This window comes from Balaenoptera acutorostrata, chromosome 17 (genome assembly GCF_949987535.1).
Source record: "Balaenoptera acutorostrata chromosome 17, mBalAcu1.1, whole genome shotgun sequence".
Taxonomy (NCBI): domain Eukaryota; kingdom Metazoa; phylum Chordata; class Mammalia; order Artiodactyla; family Balaenopteridae; genus Balaenoptera; species Balaenoptera acutorostrata.
Genome location: NC_080080.1, coordinates 83,012,738 through 83,030,061, shown reverse-complemented (window position 1 = coordinate 83,030,061; position 17,324 = coordinate 83,012,738). Strand labels below are relative to the sequence as shown.

Genomic DNA, 17,324 nt, shown 5'->3' with positions numbered 1-17,324 from the left:
TATAATTTTAGTAAGAGTGATTATGTGACAGTAGAATAATACACATTAATTTAATACTTCTTTGCTAATTAGTTTAGGGGGATAAAAATCATGAATTAAGACATAATAGGGTTTGATCTTCAGGGGCATAAGTGGTCATTAGTGGATCAGAAATTATTTTTGAGGATACCATGTTTGTTTTCTTCTGTATAGGGTATTAATTTTTTTTTTTTTTATTTATGGCTGTGTTGGGTCTTTGTTTCTGTGCGAGGGCTTTCTCTAGTTGTGGCAAGTGGGGGCCACTCTTCATCGCGGTGCGCGGGCCTCTTATTATCGCGGCCTCTCTTGTTGCAGAGCACAGGCTCCAGACGTGCAGGCTCAGTAGTTGTGGCACACAGGCTTAGTTGCTCCGCGGCATGTGGGATCTTCCCAGACCAGGGCTCGAACCCGTGTCCCCTCCATTGGCAGGCAGACTCTCAACCACTGCGCCACCAGGGAAGCCCAGGGTATTAATTTTTACCACCAAAAGAAGAGGGAAGGTTTGAGCAGACTTGTTTTAAGGGCTGTTAATTTTATTGACAGTTTTTAAGTTTCATTCATCTGTTAAATTCTTAGGTTTGAATTCAACTTAAAGATCTTTAAGTTAAACTTCTTCCCCAGAGGAGGGATCTTTTCATTGTGTCCATAGTGAGTGATCATCAGTCTCTAATTAAATTCTTCCACAAACAGGCTGAGGATATCAGAGGGTAACTTGCATTACTTTATTTTATTTAAATTTCAAATACATTTTTAAATTGAACAATATAATATACATATAGAATCATACACAGATTATAAGTATACATTTCATCAGGTAATCACAAAGTGAATACATTTCTGTCCAGTCCAAGAAATAGAATGCAGTCCATACCTGAGACTGCAACATTCTCCTCTTTCCTTCCTCTCCCTCCTGCTCCAGGTGACCATGATCCTGACTTCTGATGCAGTAGACTCCTTTGAATGTGGGTTTTGTGCTTCTCAGTATATTGTTACCATAATAACTTGTAAACCTTATAGCCGTTTCCACTGCTGACAGTTTCTCAGCAGTCACATCAATACCACCGTCAACATTTTTATGACTGCACATTATAATTTCTTTACTCTTTCCATATTCTCAGCATATAATATATATCCATTCTTTTGCTAACATAAATAACTCTTTAATAGATATTCATATATACGTATTTACATATTTCAGATTATTTCTCAGAGTAGATTTTAGGAACTGTTTTAGTGGATTAAAGGATATACCTTTTTTTTTTTTTTTTTGCTTTTAATTAATTTTTTTAGAGTATAGTTGCTTTACAATGTTGTGTTAGTTTCTACTGCACAGCAAAATGAATCAGCTATACATATACATATATCCCCTCTTTTTTGGATTTCCTTCCCATTTAGGTAACCACAGTGCAGTAAGTAGAGTTCCCTGTGCTATATAGTATATTCTCATTAGTTGTCTATTTTATACATAGCACCAGTAGTGTATATGGGTCAATCCCAAAAGGGTATACATTTTGTTGTTGCTGTTACTGCTGTGATTTCTTGGTACAGTTAAGTAAACTATAAACCTCATAGTAGAGTACCTGCTGCTAGTCAAACTGAATACTTTCTCTTATATTTATTTACTGATGACAGCTTCTCTTTTGCAAATTGTTTTTCTTAACTTTTACTCATATATTCATTGGGGTCCAAGGGATATTGTTATCAATTCATATGTCTGTTTTGTATAGTAAAACTTTTCTATTTATACAGTTACGTTACTTATGATAACAATTTTGTTTTTTCCTTCCTAATACTTATGCTTCTTTACCTGTTTCATGTCTTGTTGCATTGGCTATAACTTCCAAATCAAAACTTTTTCACTACTGTATTCCCAGTGACTAGAATAATGCTTGGCCTATGGTAGACATTCAATAACTATATGATTAATGTTGAGTATTAGATAATCATCAAGATGTTGTCAGTCTTGTTATGTTCCTTTTGAATGAGAGGATGTATCAGTGTATTTCATTGATTTGTACATTCGCTAAGAAGCATTTTTTGATGTTTACTTACTGTATAATAAACCTTGTGCTAAATAATGGGTAAACGGTATTCAAAATGAATGAGAAATCATCTCTGCCCTTAAGGGACTCAGTTTATGGTGGAAGAGAAAGGTAAAATAAACATGTGATAAAGACTCTAGGAAGTATAATAATAGAGGTCTGTACAAAGGATGTGAGAGCAGTGAAGAGGTAAGCATGACTGATAGTTCGGTAGGAGAGAGAGAGAGAGTGAGTGTGTGTGTGTGTGTGTGTGTGTGTGTGTGTGTGTGTGTGTACACGTACGTACTGGGGAGAGAGCAGATTGAGGTAGCTTCCTGGAGTTGCTGATTCTCTATCTAAGTTATGAAGGCTAAGTTGGAAAGAACCAAAGAAGCGGCTGTGAGGGCATTTGCAGTAGAGGAGACTGAATTAGCAAAGAACAAGAGGCCAGAGTGGCATGGTGTATGCAGGAATATACATAGTGCATATGGATGAAGGGGAATTCTGCAGCAGGAGTGGCAGCAAGTGAGGATGGAGAACGTGTGTACAGTGTTAAAGAGCTGGTGTGTTAAATCCTCCCTGCTGTCTAGGAAAGGAAGGATGTGATCTTACTCACAGTTTGAAATTTGTGCAGGATAACTTAGAAGGAGGCCGCAGTAAAGGCATCCAGGAGACTTTGGGAGTAGCTCAGGTCTGAGGGAAGATGACTTGGACTAGGATGGTAAACAGTAGATTCAGTATGTATCTCAGAGTTGGCAGCAACAGGATGTGCTGATGGGTTTGGTGTGGTTTGTGAAGGAAAGACAAGGAACAAGATTCCTCTGAGTTTCTGGCTTGAGGAAACAAGTGAGTTAGGGTACCATGTAGTAAAATGGGGGGACTTGGGGCAGATTTTGATGGCACAGTCAGCAGTACCTTCTCGACACCAGCAATACCTAAATCCCTGAGTAAACACAAGAGAGACTGTGATGCCCGAAGAGAAACTGTCAGCTGGTCTGGTTTTCAGTGTAACCCACATGTGGTAACTGCCGAGGTAGAGCCCTCAGGCTTGTTCACAGCTGCTTTTGTTCCTGCTCCATCTTTGCCACCTGGAATTCTGTGAAATGAAGAAATTGCTAGGAGTAAAGCAATGCTAAAGGTGGAAGGTTTGCTTATAGGGTGGGATTATCTTCCTGTTATGACAGCCAGTCTTTTCCCACCAAAATTACAGAGTGTCTTCAGAGGAAATAAATAGAAAAGAAAACTAATGCAGTGTGAAAATGAAAAAATGAGCACAGAACGAACAGAAGGTCAATAAGGAAACAGAAGACTTGAATGACGCAATAAACCAATTAGACCTAACAAGTAGGTAGAGAGCACTCTTATCTCAAAACAGCAAAATATATATTCTTCTTAACTGTGCATAGAATGTTCTCCAACTAAACCCAGATGTTAGGCTACAAAAGTTGTTACAGACTGAATTGTGTTCCATTTAAATTCATATATTGAAGTTCTAATGCCCACTATACCTCACAATGTGACTATACAGCAAGTCCCCTACATATGACGCGTTCGTAAGTCCAGTTTGCTCGTAAGTCCAACAAAGTTAGCCTAGGTTTCCAAGTAACACAATCTGCTATATAGTACTGTACTGTAATAGGTTTATAATAGTTTTCACACAAATAACACATTAAAAAACAAACGCAAAAAAAAAAACCCTTTTTAATCTTACAGTACAGTACCTTGAAAAGTACAGTAGTACAGTACAACAGCTGGCATCCAGGGGCTGGCATCCAGTGAACAGCCCAGAAGAGTTACTGACTGGAGGAGGGAGAGGAGGTGAGAGATGGTATAGAGCTGAAGGATGGTCAGCAATAGGAGACGGAGGGCAAGCTGCAATGTCACTCAACGCGTGACACCGATGGCACAGGTTCTGGTTCCTTGCTGGATTCAATTCTGTCTACCCCCCTTGAAAAAACGGTCCAGTGATGTCTGGGGAGTAGCTCTTTTTTTCTCATCATAGATGACATGGTAGCACTGGATTGCATTCTGAATGGCTGCTGTGACCTCCGTGTACTGTTCTACGTTCAGGTCCTGTTCCTCAAAAACTAACGGTGCCTCCTCAAATAAAGAAAATCCCCTTGCCATTTCCTGCGTTGCAGATCTCTTCTTAGCACTACCAGCTGCATCACCGCTGCTTTTACGCTTGCTTCCAGACATCCTGGGCTTGAAATAAAGATACTGTACCCTATATAGTACTGTACAGTAAGGTACGCAAAACCACGACCACTTGTAGAGGATGCACCCATATGACAGTGTACACCAGACACGTGAACTAACTTACGTGATTGGACATGCAAATGCACGTTCGCATCTTTGAAAGTTCGCAAACTTGAAGGTTCATATGTAGGGCACTTACTGTACTAATTCCTTGCCCCTTTAGCTCTGTGATGTAGGCTAATTGTAAGTCCAGCCTTCAGGCAGCAACTGGAAAAGTCAGGATATTAGATATGCGGGGGCAAGCTCTTTGATTGCCATGATTCTCCTTTTCCACAGGTGTGACAGAGCATTAATAGCTATCTCACTGGCTTGTTCAAGGAGATTATGAAAATGTCATGTGTAAGCACCCAGAAGGCTGCCAGTAAGTAGTAGCAGCTCAAGAAATGGTATGTGAGGTTGAACTGTAATGATTAAGTTGGAAACACCAGTCAGTGGCATCTGAGTTCCCCACTCGTTGCCTTCTGTTTCTCCTCTCTGTTAGGCACCTCACCCCTCACTTATCTTAACTGCCCATCCCTGGACAATCGCCTCTACCCCAGTACTTCTGATTCTCTACGTACCTAAGTCAGCAGTTCACATTTATTTGTTTATGTAATCGGTCTTGTCCAAAATAGATTTTAAGTGGCCTTAAAAGTATAAGGTTTCAATGAATGTGGAAATCTACGTGCAAGAGAATCAAGTCAGCAGTGGTAAAGGAGACTCATTCACACTGAGGCTCAAGGCTCTGCATGCAAACAGATCCAGTACACATGGAAAGTACTGCCACGTCTGGTAGTGATCCCTTAGAAAAGTGTTCTTAAAAGGAAAAGGACACAGCTGTAATATAGAAATAAAACTAGAAAGTATAGCAAATATAATAACCAGTTTAGTGGGGATTGTTTCTCTTAACATCTGTTTGTGCAAGCTGCCAGCATAAGAGCTCAGTGCTATTCAGTGGGATTGTGGATTGTATAGTGTTTATCGGCTCTCTTATCTTGGGAATGTTTTGAGCATCTGTGAGCATAGTACCTAAATGAGTGAAATGGAGATAAAGATACCTCAAGGGGTATGTTAAACTTAATGAAACAGTGTGTCTGTTACTAGTGTCAGTAGGGTAAGTCGCTCAATGAATTTTAGCTATTTATTCACAGTAATTGCTAGAGCTTTCTACAACACAGATAATTTTTAAAAAATCTGTTAGTGGTATACTTAATGCAGGAGTACTTTTTAGGATATCTAGAGGAAAGCATAAAAGAGGAATAATTTTAAGCTAATCCTTGTTAACATTATTTCTTTTTGGCTGTCTCTTGATAAGTATTAGGTCGCAATGAGTTTAAAGTTATGCTGCTGACATATTTTCATTCTTTGTTTCACTCGGCAGATATTTTTAGAGTGGCCAGTGCTGGGGATACAATCATGTCAATACCGTAACGGAGTTGCCAGTGCAGTAGCGGTGACAGTCCTGTGAGCAGCCAGCCACAGCGTGGTGGGTGGGAGAATGCAGAGTCACAATCAGGAGCACAGGAAGGCAGAGGGAACCCTGAGACAGGCAGCCTCAGGACGGTGGAGCTGCGCAGAGGTCTGAAGAGTGAGCAGGAGGGTCCGTCTAGCTAGGATTGGGGGCGGTAACTCGCTCGAGGAGCGTGGAGGAGGCGGATTATAGAGAGGAAGGGGTGTGGCTGTGGATGAAGCTAGCAGCATCTGGGCCTGAAGGGCTTGTACTGTGTGCAGGTACAGACTTAGTCTGGAAATTAAAGGAGGTAGCAGAGCACTTAATTGGGTCTGCATTTAGAAAATTCACCAGAAATACTGTGAAGAATTAGTTGGAGCAGGGGTGGGGCACTGTGCCTACTGACATGCACACTTCTGAGGAGGTTCTAGCAGTTAGAAGGTGAAGGGCAGTGAAAGGGCCAGCCGGTCCAGACAGCAGCTGTGAGGAGAAGCAGCTGGGCCCTGAGAGTGCCAGGAGGATGAGTGAGGGGGAAACAACTCTCTTAGCCTGAAAATTTGGGTTTTCTAATCTCACAGACGGTAGCACCTGCACAAAGATAGAGAACAGGTGGGACAGACTCAGGATCGTCTCCGTTTCTGGTTAACAGAAATCAGCCAACTGTGCGTTAAGGTCAGCCGAGCTGAGGTTGACGCAAGTGGGGAGCCTAGGAGAGATGTGTGCCTGAACCGAGTGCTCACTCAGCTCTTCCCCTGCTGCTGTAACAAATTACTGTAGACTGGGTGGCCAATGAACAACAGAAATGCCTATTTCAAGAGTTCTGGGGGCTGGAAGTCCAGGTCGGGGCCTGGCAGATTCAGTGTCTGGTTAGGACTGTTCCCTGGTTCATCGATGGCCATCTTCTCCCTGTATCCTCACATGGCAGAAGGGGCTGGGGAGCTCTCTGGGGTCTCTTTAACAGGGCACTAATCTTATTTATGAGGGGTCCACTCTCATGACCCAATCACCTTTCAAAGAGCTCACCTCCATCACTTTGGGCATTAGGAGGCAATGTGTAAATTTGGGAGGGATACAAACATTCAGCTTACAGCAGCGCCACAGGCATACCTGCAGCAGAACCACGATTGCCCCAGAAAAGACATTCTGGGTGTACTCTCAACACACAGTCACTGTGGATGAAGTCCTTGAGGTTCTACCCGATAAAGTAGTAACATTTCTGAGTGTTACCAAGCACATACTCCTCCATTAAAAAGGTGATCACAAAAAATATAAAGTGGGATTGCAGTGTGACATCAGATGGACCCACCAGGATTAACTGGCTATAAAATATACCACTGAATGATTTACCTAAGGTTATCAGCTATAAACCTGTTGAGTATAGGGAAATATTTACCAAATAAGACAACTTTGGTTTTTCAATAATTGATCTGAAGCCATTTTTAATTAGCAGAGGCAGTAGCTCATCAAGGTCATTCCTAGCTTATGGTAATAAAATAATATATAATTTGCTTTTGAATAGTTATTTCTATTTATTTTCGTTAGTGCAACATTCATCTCATCCCAAAGTGGTATAAAGTCAGTGAGATAGAATTTTTAAAAGGATGTGGAACACAGTTTTGTTTTACGTTGCTAGAATGATCTGATCTGTTAGGAGACTGGTTTCTCCTGGCTTTGATGGCCACGTGGGTGCAGCTTCTGTCACACTGTCATAGACAGGTGTCTTTAATGAGCTCTGCAGCACACACCACAACTGACTGAGAGGAGGAAAAGCAATGAGAGCTGCAGTTGATGCTCTTGCTGAGATTTCTCCTCCAGGTGGTACAATTCTTGTGCTGAACAGTGACTAGAAAACAGCCTGAAACTGCCCTGCTCTTCCAGAGCAGGAATGTGAGGGGTCTAGGGCAGTTTGTCAGGAAGGAATTTGGTACAAATTGTAGCCGGAATTTTTAATAAGCTAATAGGATGTAACGTAGGGGAAGTAAGGTTTACCAATTTAAAAAATTGTGCTCAAGACCTGAGCAGCAGGTTTATTCCTAGGTATTTTATTCTTTTTGTTGCAATGGTAAATGGGAGTGTTTCCTTAATTTCACTTTCAGATTTTTCATCATTAGTGTATAGGAATGCAAGAGATTTCTGTGCATTAATTTTGTATCCTGCAACTTTACCAAATTCATTGATTAGCTCTAGTAGTTTTCTGGTGGCATCTTTAGGATTCTCTATGTATAGTATCATGTCATCTGCAAACAGTGACAGTTTTACTTCTTCTTTTCCAATTTGTATTCCTTTTATTTCTTTTTCTTCTCTGATTGCCGTGGGTAGGACTTCCAAAACTATGTTGAATAAGAGTGGCGAGAGTGGACATCCTTGTCTTGTTCCTGATCTTAGAGGAAATGCTTTCAGTTTTTCACCATTGAGAATGATGTTTGCTGTGTGTTTGTCATATATGGCCTTTATTATGTTGCGGTAGGTTCCCTCTACGCCCACTTTCTGGAGAGTTTTTTGTTGTAAATGGGTGTTGAATTTTGTCAAAAGCTTTTTCTGCATCTATTGAGATGATCATATGGTTTTTCTTCTTCAGTTTATTAATATGGTGTATCACATTGATTGATTTGCGTATATTGAAGAATCCTTGCATCCCTGGGATAAATCCCTCTTGATCATGGTGTATGATCCTTTTAATGTGTTGTTGGATTCTGTTTGCTAGTATTTTGTTGAGGATATTTGCATCTATATTCATCAGTGATATTGGTCTGTAATTTTCTTTTTTTGTAGTGTCTTTGTCTGGTTTTGGTATCAGGGTGATGGTGGCTTCATACAATGAGTTTGGGAGTGTTCCTCCCTCTGCAGTGTTTTGGAAGAGTTTGAGAAGGATGGGTATTAGCTCTTCTCTAAATGTTTGATAGAATTCACCTGTGAAGCCATCTGGTCCTGGACTTTTGTTTGTTGGAAGATTTTTAATCGCAGTTTCAGTTTCATTACTTGTGATTGGTCTGTTCATATTTTCTATTTCTTCCTGGTTCAGTCTTGGAAGGTTATACCTTTCTAAGAATTTGTGCATTTCTTCCAGATTGTCCATTTTATTGGCATAGAGTTGCTTGTAGTAGTCTCTTAGGATGCTTTGTATTTCTGTGGTGTCTGTTGTAACTTCTCCTTTTTCCTTTCTAATTTTATTGATTTGAGTCCTCTCCCTCTTTTTCTTGATGAGTCTGGCTAATGGTTTATCAATTTTGTTTATCTTCTCATAGAACCAGCTTTTAGTTTTATTGATCTTTGCTATTATTTTCTTTGTTTCTATTTCATTTATTTCTGCTCTGATCTTTATGATTTCTTCTGCCAACTTTGGGTTTTGTTTGTTCTTCTTTCTCTAGTTCCTTTAGGTGTAAGGTTAGATTGTTTATTTGAGATTTTTCTTGTTTCTTGAGGTAGGCTTGTATAGCTATAAACTTCCCTCTTAGAACTGCTTTTGCTGCATCCCATAGGTTTTGGGTCGTCGTGTTTTCATTGTCATTTGTCTCTAGGTATTTTTTGATTTCCTCTTTGATTTCTTCAGTGATCTATTGGTTATTTAGTAACGTATTGTTTAGCCTCCATGTGTTTGTGTTTTTTACGTTTTTTTCCCTGTAATCCATTTCTAATCTCATAGCGTTGTGGTCAGAAAAGATGCTTGATATGATTTCAATTTTCTTAAACTTACTGATGAAAGAAATTAAAGATGATACCAACAGATGGAGAGATATACCATGTTCTTGGATTGGAAGAATCAATATTGTGAAAATGACTATACGACCCAAAGCAATCTACAGATTCAGTGCAATCCCTATCAAATTACCAAAGGCATTTTTTATGGAACTAGAACAAAAAATCTTAAAATTTGTATGGAGACACAGAAGACCCCGAATAGCCAAAGCAGTCGAGGGAAAAAAACGGAGCTGGAGGAATCAGACTCCCTGACTTCAGACTATACCACAAAGCTACAGTAATCAAGACAATTTGGTACTGGCACGAAAACAGAAACATAGATCAATGGAACAAGATAGAAAGCCCAGAGATAAACCCACGCACCTATGGTCAACTAATCTATGACCAAGGAGGCAAAGATATACAATGGAGAAAAGACAGTCTCTTCAATAAGTGGTGCTGGGAAAACTGGACAGCTACCTGTAAAAGAATGAAATTAGAACACTCCCTAACACAGTACACAAAAATAAACTCAAAATAAATTAGAGACCTAAACGTAAGACCGGACACTATAAAACCCTTAGAGGAAAACATACGAAGAACACTCTATGACATAAATCACAGCAAGATCTTTTTTGATCCACCTCCTAGAGTAATGGAAATAAAAACAAAAATAAACAAATGGGACCTAATGAAACTTCAAATCTTTTGCACAGCAAAGGAAACCATAAACAAGACGAAAAGACAACCCTCAGAATGGGAGAAAATATTTGCAAACGGATCAACGGACAAAGGATTAATCTCCAAAATATATACACAGCTCATGCAGCTCAATATTAAAAAAACAAACAACCCAATCCAAAAATGGACAGAAGACCTAAATAGACGTTTCTCCAAAGAAGACATACAGATGACCGAGAAGCACATGAAAAGCTGCTCAACATCACTAATTATGAGAGAAATGCAAATCAAAACTACAATGAGGTATCACCTCACACCAGTTAGAATGGGCATCATCAGAAAATCTACAAACAGCAAATGCTGAAGAGGATGTGGAGAAAAGGGAACCCTCTTGCCCTGTTGGTGGGAATGTAAATTGATACAGCCACTATGGAGAACAGTATGGAGATTCCTTAAAAAACTAAAAATAGAATTACCATATGACCCAGCAATCCCACTACTGGGCGTATACCCAGAGAAAACCATAATTCAAAAAGACACATGCACCCCAATGTTCATTGCAGCACTATTTACAATAGCCAGGTCATGGAAGCAACCTAAATGCCCATCGACAGACGAGTGGATAAAGAAGATGTATGTATATACAGTGGAATATTACTCAGCCATAAAAAGGAACGAAATTGGGTCATTTGTTGAGATGTGGATGGATCTAGAGACTGTCCTACAGAGTGAAGTAAGTCAGAAAGAGAAAAATATCGTATATTAACGCATATATGTGGAACCTAGAAAAATGGTACCGATGAACCGGTTTGCAGGGCAGAAATTGAGACACAGATATAGAGAACAAACATATGGACCCCAAGTGGGGGAAGCGTCGGGGGGCTGGGGGTGGTGGTGTGATGAATTGGGCTATTGGGATTGACATGTATACACTGATGTGTATAAAATTGATGACTAATAAGAATCTGCTGTATAAAAAAATAAATTAAAAAAATTCAAAAATTCAAAAAAAAAAAAAAAAAAACTGAGCGGCATTTGGGAAAATGGGTGAAGTCTGTCCAGAGTGCTGTGAGAACTGTGCTAGTTTCTTTAGTGTTTGCCATCTAGTTTCACTTAGTTTGGTTTTTGTTTTGTTTTGTTTTGTTTTTTGTTTTTTTTTTAATGATGTGTGTTTGTCACCTGGCTTTATTCCAAGGCAGAAAGCTTAAGGTATTTCAGATTCCAAAGCATTGTTTCCCACTATGCTTTGAACTTTAAAACGAATCAGAGTAAAAAGAGAATGTGGCCATCAGCTGGAACAGGTGAATTCATTTTCATTTGAGGCTCAGGATAGAAGGAAAAGTAAAATAATATCTTGGAGAATTTCTCCCCTTGTTTTACCAGTATTTGCATTTTTTGTTTTTTGGTTTATTTTATTTTATTTTATTTTTATTTATTTATGGCTGTGTTGGGTCTTCGTTTCTGTGCGAGGGCTTTCTCTCGTTGCGGCAAGTGGGGGCCACTCTTCATCGCGGTGCGCGGGCCTCTCACCATCGCGGCCTCTCTTGTTGGGGAGCACAGGCTCCAGACGCGCAGCCTCAGTAATTGTGGCTCACGGGCCTAGTTGCTCCATGGCATGTGGGATCTTCCCAGACCAGGGCTCGAACCCGTGTCCCCTGCATTGGCAGGCAGATTCTCAACCACTGCGCCACCAAGGAAGCCCCAGTATTTGCGTTTTGAATCTACCTAATGAATTAAAATACATCCATTCACTATTAATGGGAGCTGCTTGGAGCCAGATAGTGTGCTAGGCAGTGAAGATTCAGAGGTCAAATACAGAGAAAGAGAAGTTGGATTTAGTATACAAAGTAGAAGATGAGGAAGAAAGTGATTTAAGCAGTTATTTTCTTTAAACTGTTATCAAACAGTGTTCATAGAATTGCTTAAATTCTATATCTAGGTACAAACCTGATTGTCTCTTAGTGTGTAGGTTAAATATTTGATTAGATGAGTACCTCCTAATTTAATAATTCAAGGGGGAAATGTCCGAAATCCTTAGATGTAATAGCATGTGTCATTTTATTAACATGTAAGACTTGTACTTGAAACTCTCCAGTTCTTACAAAGAGGAAATTCTAAGCATTCTGTGCAGTAGTGTTAGTTGTGAGCTGGTGGATGATGTCAAATGTTAAATGGTCAACAGCTTCATTCACATATTCCTTATTCTTCATTCTTTTTTTTTAATTGAAATATATTTGATGTATAACATTGTATAAACTTAAGATATACAACATGTTGATTTGATACACATATATTGCAGTATGATTGCCATTGTAGCAATAGTTAGCACCTCTGTCACTTCACATAATTATTCTTTCTTTTTAGTCGTAGGAATAATTAAGTTCAAGTCTCTTAGAAAGCTTGATGATTATAATACCATATGGTTGTCTGTATTCACTGTACTGTGCATTACATCTCTAGGATTTATTTACTACTCATTGTAAGTTTGTACCCTTAAACAACATCTATCCCACCTACCCACTGTCCCCTGGTAACCACCATTTTACTGTCTGTTTTATGAGTTTGGCTTATTAGATTCCACATATAACTGATATCATACAATATTTGTCTTTCTTTGTTTGACTTATTTCACTTAGCATAATGTCTTCAGGTTTCATCCATGTTGTCACAAATGGCAGGATGTTCTTCTTTCTCACGGCTGAATAGTATTCCATTGTGTGTGTGTATGTGTATATATGTATATGTACCCACCACATCTTCCTTATCCATTCATCTGTTGATGGGCACCTGGGTTGTTTCCACGTATTGGCTTTTGTAAATAATGCTGCAGTAAATATGGGAGTGCATATATTTCTTCAATATCCTGTTTTAATTTCTTTGGGGTGTATACCCAGAAGTGAAATTGCTGGATCATATGGTAGTTCTATCTTTAAGTTTTTGAGGAACCTCCATACTGTTCTCCATAGTGCCTGCACCAATTTACATTCCCACAAACAGTGCAGGAGGGTTTGCTTTTCTCTACACCTTCTCCAGCATTTGTTATTTGTAGACTTTTTAATGATGGCCATTCTGACTGGTGTGAGGTGGTACCTACCTCATTGTAGTTTTGATTTGCATTTCTCTAATAATTATCAGTGATGAGCATCTTTTCAGGTGCCTATTGGCCCATCTGTATGTCTTCTTTGGAGAAATGTCTATTTAGGTCTTCTGCCCATTTTTTGATTGGGTTTGTTTTTTTGATATTGAGTTGTATGAGCTGTTGTATATTTTGGAAATCATGGGCTTGTCTGATTTTTGAACCGATTTTTAAATTATGTCTTTAGATCTTTGGTCAGTTATTTCCTTTAAAGTAAGCCTTATTATGTGTTGTTTCGTTTTACCTGTTAGAAATCCTTATATCATCTAGCTTATATTAACTTTACCCCTTTTACTTCCTACTGTTCAACAGATTTAACAGAAAATGGCAGCATAAAAGATAACCTATGGGGCTTCCCTGGTGGCGCAGTGGTTGAGAATCTGCCTGCTAATGCAGGGGACACGGGTTCGAGCCCTGGTCTGGGAAGATCCCACATGCCACGGAGCAACTAGGCCTGTGAGCCACAATTACTGAGCCTGCGCGTCTGGAGCCTGTGCCTCGCAACGGGAGGGGCCGCAATAGTGAAAGGCCTGCGCAACGCGATGACGAGTGGCCCCCACTTGCCACAACTAGAGAAAGCCCTCGCACAGAAACGAAGACCCAACACAGCCAAAAATAAATAAAATAAAATAAAAAGTAGCTATTAATTAAAAAAAAAAAAAAAAAGATAACCTATGAAGCCAGTCCACAGCCCAGACAGGGCAGGGTAATTGCTTCTCCTGATTCAATAAGCCCTGAGTAATACTCCCTGTAGTACCAAGTAGTTCCCCTCTGCCGACCCTCAGCTCCCTGTAGCTGCCACCCTGAAAGCAATCAGCCTAGAGGAAGAGATAGACCATTTAGGATAAGTGGTCACACAAATTATTCCCCAAGGAGGTGAGCAAGAAGTTGAACTCTAAAGACAAGACAAGGGAGTTGATAGACAATACCATTGTTTTGTCTCTACAGAATAAATTACGTGAAATGTATGTGTGTGCTCTTTTTTGTATGGAGAGGATCCCTTTACACCCAGTTGTCACGATGGTCTGTGACCCAAAATAAAATCACCAGTTGCTGCTGTAAGGCCATTGAGCCATGTTGTAATCATCTAAAGCCCTTGCTCTCCTTCCGATCAGTCTGATGGCTCGTGTACATTCTTAGAAGATGTTAGGAGGCTGGTGGGGTAGAGTTGGAGTTTTACCTAGAAAAAGCTCTCAAACCTTGACCCCCTGAATTTGAACCTGGTAAATTACCAAATAGAGCCTCCCACTAAAAATGTTGTTGCTTCTTTACCAAGTTATCAAACTATTTCTGTGATTGTCATTTCCAGAATAATTTGATTCAACTGGTTTTCAAAAATGAATTTATGTGGTTGGAAGTACAGGAGTTTGCCACAAAGGGAAGACAGACTGAATGCCTGGCACGTGACCTGACACAAAGAAATCATTAGATAAAAGCGTGGAGAAGAAGTTCTGCTTTCTCTTCACCAAAGTCAGGAGCTGGATAGAAACAGTCGTAGTAATGATAACAGTAACTTTTGGTGAGAGCTTACTTGTCTTGTAAGTTCTTTATATACATTAACACTTTGAGGGAAAAGGATACGTTCCCCCTGCAGCACTCAAGTCTGTGGGGTGGGGGGATGGATGTTTGCTTACTGCTCTCTGGAGCTGCTGTGATTGGTTGGTAAGGTTTAAACAAGGTGGCCCGGGTCACCTAGGGTGAGCTCAGCTGCTCTTGTGTGTTGTGCCCCCATCACTGGCACTGCCTCCACCCAGAGCAGAACATGGTGGGAGGGGCCATGACCCTGGCCCCTTTGTCCTCCTGTGCCTCCTGCTGTTGAGTCACTCAAGGCTTGATTGCCTCAGACAGTTGTGGCTGGGAGAGAGAGTCTTACAGTTCTAGACATATAGAAGCCAAGGAGTCAAAACTAGGGGTCAGAAAACTGGTACTAGACACAGTTGTGATCCTTTATTAGAAAAGATTTGCTCTACTGGACAACTGTAGAATTTGAATATGGACAGCATTCTAGATTATAGTATTGTAGCAATGTCTAATTTCCTTAATATATTCATTGTTCTGTGGTTTTCCAAAGGAATGACCTTGTTTTTAGGAATGAATACATCCAGTGGTATTTGAAATTAAACAACCATTCAACAAGCTGATTTGAAAGTTTATGTAGAGAGGCAAAAGACCCAGAATAGCCAACACAGTATTGAAGGAGAAGAACAAGGTTGGAGGACTGACACTGCCCGACATCAAGACTTATTTGAAGAACAAAACCTACAGTAATCAAGGCAGTGTGGTATTGCTTAAAGAGTAGACAGATAACATCAATGGAATGGAAGAGCCCGGAAATAGACCCGCAGATATATAGTCTAGTGATATTTGACAGAGGAGAAAAGACAATACAGTGGAACAAAGATAATCTCATCAACAAATGGTGCTGGAACAACTGGAGATACATATGCAAAAAAAAATAAATGTAGACACATGGTTTACATCCTTCACGAACGTTAACTAAAAATGGAATGTAGACTTATGTAAAATGTATAAACCTCCTAGAAGATGACATAGGAGAAAACGTTGATGACCTTGATGTGGCAGTGACTTTTTAGATGCAACATCAGAGGTACGATCCATGAAAGAAAAAATGGATAAACTGGACATAATTAAAAGTAAAAACTTGCTCGTGAGAAACAGTATCAAGAGAATGAGAAGATAAGCCACAGATTGGGAGAAAATATTTGCAAGCGACACATCAGATAAAGGACTGTTATCTAAAATTACAAAGAACTCTTAAAACTCGACAATAAAAAAAAAAACAACCTAACTTAAAAATGGGCCAAAGAACTTAAAAGACACCTCCCCAGAGAAAATATATACACAGCTGGCAAATAAATACATGAAAAGATGCTCCACATCATGTCGTCAGGGACATGCAGATTCAAACAGCAGTGAGACACCACGACACGCCTGTTAGACTATCCGGAGTCCACACACCGACAGCACCAGACGCTGGTGAGCATGTGGAGCAGCAGGAACTCTCATCATTGCCAGTGGGGGTGCAGATGGTGCAGAGCCCCTGTGGGCAGTTCGGCAGTTTCTTACAAAATTAAACATAGCTTGGGCTTCCCTGTTGGCGCCGTGGTTAAGAATCCGCCTGCCAGTGCAGGGGACACGGGTTCGAGCCCTGGTCCGGGAAGATCCCACATGCTGCGGAGCAACTAAGCCCGTGCGCCACGACTACTGAGCCTGTGCTCTAGAGCCCACGAGCCACAACTACTGAAGCCCCCGAGCCACAACTACTGAAGCCCGCACACCTAGAGCCCATGCTCTGCAACAAGAGAAGCCACCGCAGTGAGAAGCCCGCGCACTGCAACAAAGAGTAGCCCCCGCTCGCCGCAACTAGAGAAAGCCCGCGTGCAGCAACGAAGACCCAACACAGCCATAAATAAATAAATAGATACACCCAAAAATAAATAAATAAATAAATAAAATCTATTTTAAAAGAAAACTTCTATAAAAAAAAATTAAACATAGTCTTACCATACAATCCAGCAGTCATGCTCCATAGTATTGATATTTACCCAAAGGAGTTGAAAACTTATGTCCACATAAACACCTGCACACGGATGTTCATAGCAGCTTTATTCATAATTACCAAAACTTGGAAGCAACCAAGACTTCCTTCAGTAGGTGAATGGATACATAAACTCTGGCTCATCTAGAAAATAGAATATTACTCGACACTAAAAGAATATGAGCTATCAAGCCATGAACCTTATTGAGGAGGAACCTTAAGTGCATATTACTAAGTGAAAGAAGCCAATTTAAAAAGGCTACAGATTGTATAATTCCAATTCTATGACGTTCTGGAAAAGGCAGAAACTGTGGAGGCAGTAAAAAGATCATTGGTTGCCAGGGGTTATGGGAGAGTAGGAGGAGCACAGAAAATTTTTAGGGCAGTAAAAATATACTATATGATACTATAATGATGGATACATGTCATTCATTATACCTTTGTCTAAATCCATAGGATATGCAACACCAAGAGTGAACCATATTGTAAGGATGATTATGATGTGTCAATGTAGGTTGTAGCAAATGTACCACTTTTGCTGTA

At 40.1% G+C, this 17,324-nt stretch overlaps 1 protein-coding gene across 2 annotated transcripts in view; it reads left to right on the top strand.

Annotated features, from left to right (window-relative positions):
• The window catches only part of SPIDR (scaffold protein involved in DNA repair), a 358,082-nt gene that overhangs the window by 162,842 nt on the left and 177,916 nt on the right, over window positions 1-17,324 (top strand). The window lies entirely within an intron of this gene.